This window comes from Megalopta genalis, unplaced genomic scaffold (genome assembly GCF_051020955.1).
Source record: "Megalopta genalis isolate 19385.01 unplaced genomic scaffold, iyMegGena1_principal scaffold0293, whole genome shotgun sequence".
In the NCBI taxonomy this organism is placed as follows: domain Eukaryota; kingdom Metazoa; phylum Arthropoda; class Insecta; order Hymenoptera; family Halictidae; genus Megalopta; species Megalopta genalis.
The window spans coordinates 152,980-161,457 of NW_027476362.1; positions in this window are offsets into that span (position 1 = coordinate 152,980).

Genomic DNA, 8,478 nt, shown 5'->3' on the forward strand with positions numbered 1-8,478 from the left:
TCAAATCCGAGCGAAAAACATGATTTACCTTCAAATTAATGGAAAGCAGAAGGCTTATCTTCAAAGCCATGCGACACAAATGATTTAGCTTCAAATTCTTGCGATATAATTGATATAGCTTCAAATGCAGGCGAAACAAACGAATTAGCTTCAAATCTGTGCGATACACATGATTTAGCTTCAAATTCATGCGAAACACATGGTTTAGCTTCATATTCTTGCGAAACAAATGGTTTAGATTCAGATACTTGTGATAAACGTGATTTAGCATCAGATGCAGGCTAAACAAACGAGTTAGTTTCAAATCCATGCGAAACACATGATTTAGCTTAAAATTCATGCGAAACAAATGAATTAGCTACAAATACTTGCGATATAAGTGATATAACTGCAAATGCAGGCAAATCAAACGAGTTAGCTTCAAATCCATGTGGAACACATGATTTAGCTTCAAATCAATGCGGAGCACATGGTTTAGGTTCATATTCTTGCGAAACAAATGATTTAGCTTCAAATACTTGCGATATAATTGATAAAGCTTCAAATGCAGGCGAAACAAACGAGTTACCTTAAATTCCAAGCGAAACGCATGATTTACCTTCAAATTAATGCAAAGTAGAAGGCTTATCTTCAAAGCCATGCGACACAAATGATTTAGCTTCAAATACTTGCGATATAATTGATATAGCTTCAAATGCAGGCGAAACAAACGAGTTAGTATTAAATCCATGCGAAACACATGATTAAGCTTCACATACTTGCGATATAAATGATATAGCTTCAAATGCAGGCGAAACAAACGAGTTAGCTTCAAATCCAAGCGAAACACATGGTTTAGTTTCAAATCAATGCGAAGTAGAAGGCTTATCCACAATGCCATGCGACACAAATGATTTAGCTTCAAATACTTGCGATATAATTGATATAGCATCAAATGCAGGCGAAACAAACGAGTTAGCTTCAAATCCAAGCGAAACACACGATTTAGTTTTAAAGCAATGCGAAGTAGAATTCTATGCTTCGAATCCATGGGAAACAAATGATTTAGCTTCACATACTTGCGATATAAATGATATAGCTTCAGATGCAGGCGAAACAAACGAGTTAGCTTCAAATCCAAGCGAAACACATGGTTTAGTTTCAAATCAATGCGAAGTAGAAGGCTTATCTTCAAAGCCATGCGACACAAATGATTTAGCTTCAAATACTTGCGATATAATTGATATAGCTTCAAATGCAGGCGAAACAAACGAGTTAGTATCAAATCCATGCGAAACACATGATTTAGCTTCACATACTTGCGATATAAATGATATAGCTTCGAATGCAGGCGAAACAAACGAGTTAGCTTCAAATCCAAGCGAAACACATGGTTTAGTTTCAAATCAATGCGAAGTAGAAGGCTTATCCACAAAGCCATGCGACACAAATGATTTAGCTTCAAATACTTGAGATAGAAGTGATATTGCTTCAATGCAGGCGAAACAAACGAGTTAGCTTCAAATCCATGCGACACAAATGATTTAGCTTCAAATACTTGCGATATAATTGATAAAGCTTCAAATGCAGGCGAAACAAACGAGTTAGCTTCAAATCCAAGCGAAACACATGATTTAGTTTCAAATCAATGCGAAGTAGAAGGCTTAGCTTTAAATCCATGCGACACAAATGTTTTAGCTTCAAATACTTGCGATATAAATGATATAGCTTCAAATGCAGGCGATACAAACGAGTTACCTTCAAATTTAAGCGAAACACATGATTTACCTTCAAATTAATGCAAAGTAGAAGACTTATCTTCAAAGCCATGCGACACAAATGATTTAGCTTCAAATACTTGCGATATAATTGATATAGCATCAAATGCAGGCGAAACAAACGAGTTAGCTTCAAATCCAAGCGAAACACACGATTTAGTTTTAAATCAATTTCGAAGTAGAATTCTAAGCTTCGAATCCATGGGAAACAAATGATTTAGCTTCACATACTTGCGATATAAATGATATAGCTTCAGCTGCAGGCGAAACAAACGAGTTACCTTAAATTCCAAGCGAAACGCATGATTTACCTTCAAATTAATGCAAAGTAGAAGGCTTATCTTCAAAGCCATGCGACACAAATGATTTAGCTTCAAATACTTGCGATATAATTGATATAGCTTCAAATGCAGGCGAAACAAACGAGTTAGTATTAAATCCATGCGAAACACATGATTAAGCTTCACATACTTGCGATATAAATGATATAGCTTCAAATGCAGGCGAAACAAACGAGTTAGCTTCAAATCCAAGCGAAACACACGATTTAGTTTTAAAGCAATGCGAAGTAGAATTCTATGCTTCGAATCCATGGGAAACAAATGATTTAGCTTCACATACTTGCGATATAAATGATATAGCTTCAGATGCAGGCGAAACAAACGAGTTACCTTCAATTCCAAGCGAAACGCATGATTTACCTTCAAATTAATGCAAAGTAGAAGGCTTATCTTCAAAGCCATGCGACACAAATGATTTAGCTTCAAATACTTGCGATATAATTGATATAGCTTCAAATGCAGGCGAAACAAACGAGTTAGTATCAAATCCATGCGAAACACATGATTTAGCTTCACATACTTGCGATATAAATGATATAGCTGCGAATGCAGGCGAAACAAACGAGTTAGCTTCAAATCCAAGCGAAACACATGGTTTAGTTTCAAATCAATGCGAAGTAGAAGGCTTATCCACAAAGCCATGCGACACAAATGATTTAGCTTCAAATACTTGAGATAGAAGTGATATTGCTTCAATGCAGGCGAAACAAACGAGTTAGCTTCAAATCCATGCGACACAAATGATTTAGCTTCAAATACTTGCGATATAATTGATAAAGCTTCAAATGCAGGCCAAACAAACGAGTTACCTTCAAATCCAAGCGAAAAACATGATTTAGTTTCAAATCAATGCGAAGTAGAAGGCTTAGCTTTAAATCCATGCGACACAAATGTTTTAGCTTAAAATACTTGCGATATAAATGATATAGCTTCAAATGCAGGCGAAACAAACGAGTTACCTTCAAATTTAAGCGAAACACATGATTTACCTTCAAATTAATGCAAAGTAGAAGACTTATCTTCAAAGCCATGCGACACAATTGATTTAGCTTCAAATACTTGCGATATAATTGATATAGCTTCAAATGCAGGCGAAACAAACGAGTTAGTATCAAATCCATGCGAAACACATGATTTAGCTTCACATACTTGCGATATAAATGATATAGCTTCAAATGCAGGCGAAACAAACGTGTTAGCTTCAAATCCAAGCGAAACACATGGTTTAGTTTCAAATCAATGCGAAGTAGAAGGCTTATCCACAAAGCCATGCGACACAAATGATTTAGCTTCAAATACTTGCGATATAATTGATATAGCATCAAATGCAGGCGAAACAAACGAGTTAGCTTCAAATCCAAGCGAAACACACGATCTAGTTTTAAATCAATGCGAAGTAGAATTCTATGCTTCGAATCCATGGGAAACAAATGATTTAGCTTCACATACTTGCGATATAAATGATATAGCTTCAGATGCAGGCGAAACAAACGAGTTACCTTCAATTCCAAGCGAAACGCATGATTTACCTTCAAATTAATGCAAAGTAGAAGGCTTATCTTCAAAGCCATGCGACACAAATGATTTAGCTTCAAATACTTGCGATATAACTGATATAGCTTCAAATGCAGCTGAAACAAACGAATTAGCTTCAAATCTATGCGAAACACATGATTTAGTTTCAAATGAATGTGAAGTAGAAGGATTAACTTCAATTCCATGCGAAACAAACGATATAGCTTCACATACTTTCGATATAAATGATATAGCTTCAAGTGCAGGCGAAACTAACGAGTTACCTTCAAATCTAAGCGAAACGCATGATTTACCTTCAAATTAATGCAAAGTAGAAGGCTTATCTTCAAAGCCATGCGACGCAAATGATTTAGCTTCAAATACTTGCGATATAATTGATATAGCTTCAAATGCAGGCGAAACAAACGAATTAGCTTCAAATCTATGCGAAACACATGATTTAGTTTCAAATGAATGTGAAGTAGAAGGCTTAGCTTCAAATCCATGTGAAACAAATGATATAGCTTCACATACTTGCGATATAAGTGATATAGCTTCAAGTGCAGGCGAAACAAACGAGTTACCTTCAAATCCGAGCGAAAAACATGATTTACCTTCAAATTAATGGAAAGCGGAAGGCTTATCTTCAAAGCCATGCGACACAAATGATTTAGCTTCAAATTCTTGCGATATAATTGATATAGCTTCAAATGCAGGCGAAACAAACGAATTAGCTTCAAATCTGTGCGATACACATGATTTAGCTTCAAATTCATGCGAAACACATGGTTTAGCTTCATATTCTTGCGAAACAAATGGTTTAGATTCAGATACTTGTGATAAACGTGATTTAGCATCAGATGCAGGCTAAACAAACGAGTTAGTTTCAAATCCATGCGAAACACATGATTTAGCTTAAAATTCATGCGAAACAAATGAATTAGCTACAAATACTTGCGATATAAGTGATATAACTGCAAATGCAGGCAAATCAAACGAGTTAGCTTCAAATCCATGTGGAACACATGATTTAGCTTCAAATCAATGCGGAGCACATGGTTTAGGTTCATATTCTTGCGAAACAAATGATTTAGCTTCAAATACTTGCGATATAATTGATAAAACTTCAAATGCAGGCGAAACAAACGAGTTAGCTTCAAATCCAAGCGAAACACATGATTTAGTTTCAAATCAATGCGAAGTAGAAGGCTTAGCTTCAAATACATGCGACACAAATGATTTAGCTTCAAATACTTGAGATAGAAGTGATATTGCTTCAATGCAGGCGAAACAAACGAGTTAGCTTCATATCCATGCGACACAAATGATTTAGCTTCAAATACTTGCGATATAATTGATAAAGCTTCAAATGCAGGCGAAACAAACGAGTTAGCTTCAAATCCAAGCGAAACACATGATTTAGTTTCAAATCAATGCGAAGTAGAAGGCTTAGCTTTAAATCCATGCGACACAAATGTTTTAGCTTCAAATACTTGCGATATAAATGATATAGCTTAAAATGCAGGCGAAACAAACGAGTTACCTTCAAATTTAAGTGAAACACATGATTTACCTTCAAATTAATGCAAAGTAGAAGACTTATCTTCAAAGCCATGCGACACAAATGATTTAGCTTCAAATACTTGCGATATAATTGATATAGCTTCAAATGCAGGCGAAACAAACGAGTTAGTATCAAATCCATGCGAAACACATGATTTAGCTACACATACTTGCGATATAATTGATATAGCTTCAAATGCAGGCGAAACAAACGAGTTAGCTTCAAATCCAAGCGAAACACATGGTTTAGTTTCAAATCAATGCGAAGTAGAAGGCTTATCCACAAAGCCATGCGACACAAATGATTTAGCTTCAAATACTTGCGATATAATTGACAAAGCTTCAAATGCAGGCGAAACAAACGAGTTAGCTTCAAATCCAAGCGAAACACATGATTTAGTTTCAAATCAATGCGAAGTAGAGGGCTTAGCTTTAAATCCATGCGACACAAATGATTTAGCTTCACATACTTGCGATATAAATGATATAGCTTCAAATGCAGGCGAAACAAACGAGTTACCTTCAAATCGAAGTGAAACCTTCAAATACTTGCGATAGATAAGTGATATAAGTGATATAGTTTCAATGCAGGCGAAACAAACGAGTTAGCTTCAAAGCTATGCGACGCAAATGATTTAGCTGCAAATACTTGCGATATAATTGATATAGCATCAAATGCAGGCGAAACAAACGAGTTAGCTTCAAATCCAAGCGAAACACACGATTTAGTTTTAAATCAATGCGAAGTAGAATTCTAAGCTTCGAATCCATGGGAAACAAATGATTTAGCTTCACATACTTGCGATACAAATGATATAGCTTCAGATGCAGGCGAAACAATCGAGTTACCTTCAATTCCAAGCGAAACGCATGATTTACCTTCAAATTAATGCAAAGTAGAAGGCTTATCTTCAAAGCCATGCGACACAAATGATTTAGCTTCAAATACTTGCGATATAATTGATATAGCTTCAAATGCAGGCGAAACAAACGAGTTAGCTTCAAATCCATGCGACACAAATGATTTAGCTTCAAATACTTGCGATATATTTGATAAAGCTTCAAATGCAGGCGACACAAATGATTTAGCTTCAAATACTTGCGATATAATTGATATAGCTTCAAATGCAGGCGAAACAAACGAATTAGCTTCAAATCTATGCGAAACACATGATTTAGTTTCAAATGAATGTGAAGTAGAAGGCTTAACTTCAAATCCATGCGAAACAAATGATTTAGTTTCAAATCAATGCGAAGTAGAAGGCTTAGCTTTAAATCCATGCGACACAAATGATTTAGATTCACATACTTGCGATATAAATGATATAGCTTCAAATGCAGGCGAAACAAACGAGTTAGCTTCAAATCCAAGCGAAACACACGATTTAGTTTTAAATCAATGCGAAGTAGAATTCTAAGCTTCGAATCCATGGGAAACAAATGATTTACCTTCACATACTTGCGATATAAATGATATAGCTTCAGATGCAGGCGAAACAAACGAGTTACCTTCAAATCCAGGCGAAACGCATGATTTACCTTCAAATTAATGCAAAGTAGAAGGCTTATCTTCAAAGCCATGCGACACAAATGATTTAGCTTCAAATTCTTGCGATATAATTGATATAGCTTCAAATGCAGGCAAAATAAACGAATTAGCTTCAAATCTGTGCGAAACACATGATTTAGCTTCAAATTCATGCGAAACATATGGTTTAGCTTCATATTCTTGCGAAACAAATGGTTTAGATTCAGATACTTGTGATAAACATGATTTAGGTTCAAATGCACGCGAAACAAACGAGTTAGTTTCAAATCCATGCGAAAAACATGATTTAGCTTCACATACTTGCGATATAAATGATATAGCTTCAATTGCAGGCGAAACAAACGAGTTACCTTCAAATCTAAGCGAAACGCATGATTTACCTTCAAATTAATGCAAAGTAGTAGGCTTATCTTCAAAGCAATGCGACACAAATGATTTAGCTTCAAATACTTGCGATATAATTGATATAGCTTCAAATGCAGGCGAAACAAACGAATTAGCTTCAAATCTATGCGAAACACATGATTTAGTTTCAAATGAATGTGAAGTAGAAGGCTTAGCTTCAAATCCATGCGAAACAAATGATATAGCTTCACATACTTGCGATATAAATGATATAGCTTCAAGTGCAGGCGAAACAAACGAGTTAGCTTCAAATCCATGCGACACAAATGATTTAGCTTCAAATACTTGCGATATAATTGATAAAGCATCAAATGCAGGCGAAGCAAACGAGTTAGCTTCAAATCCCAGCGAAACACATGATTTAGTTTCAAATCAATGCGAAGTAGAAGGCTTAGCTTTAAATCCATGCGACACAAATGTTTTAGCTTCAAATACTTGCGATATAAATGATATAGCTTCAAATGCAGGCGAAACAAACGAGTTGCCTTCAAATTTAAGCGAAACACATGATTTACCTTCAAATTAATGCAAAGTAGAAGGCTTATCTTCAAAGCCATGCGACGCAAATGATTTAGCTTCAAATACTTGCGATATAATTGATATAGCTTCAAATGCAGGCGAAACAAACGAATTAGCTTCAAATCTATGCGAAACACATGATTTAGTTTCAAATGAATGTGAAGTAGAAGGCTTAGCTTCAAATCCATGTGAAACAAATGATATAGCTTCACATACTTGCGATATAAATGATATAGCTTCAAGTGCAGGCGAAACAAACGAGTTACCTCCAAATCCGAGCGAAAAACATGATTTACCTTCAAATTAATGGAAAGCGGAAGGCTTATCTTCAGAGCCATGCGACACAAATGATTTAGCTTCAAATTCTTGCGATATAATTGATATAGCTTCAAATGCAGGCGAAACAAACGAATTAGCTTCAAATCTGTGCGATACACATGATTTAGCTTCAAATTCATGCGAAACACATGGTTTAGCTTCATATTCTTGCGAAACAAATGGTTTAGATTCAGATACTTGTGATAAACGTGATTTAGCATCAGATGCAGGCTAAACAAACGAGTTAGTTTCAAATCCATGCGAAACACATGATTTAGCTTAAAATTCATGCGAAACAAATGAATTAGCTACAAATACTTGCGATATAAGTGATATAACTGCAAATGCAGGCAAATCAAACGAGTTAGCTTCAAATCCATGTGGAACACATGATTTAGCTTCAAATCAATGCGGAGCACATGGTTTAGGTTCATATTCTTGCGAAACAAATGATTTAGCTTCAAATACTTGCGACATAATTGATAAAGCTTCAAATGCAGGCGAAACAAAC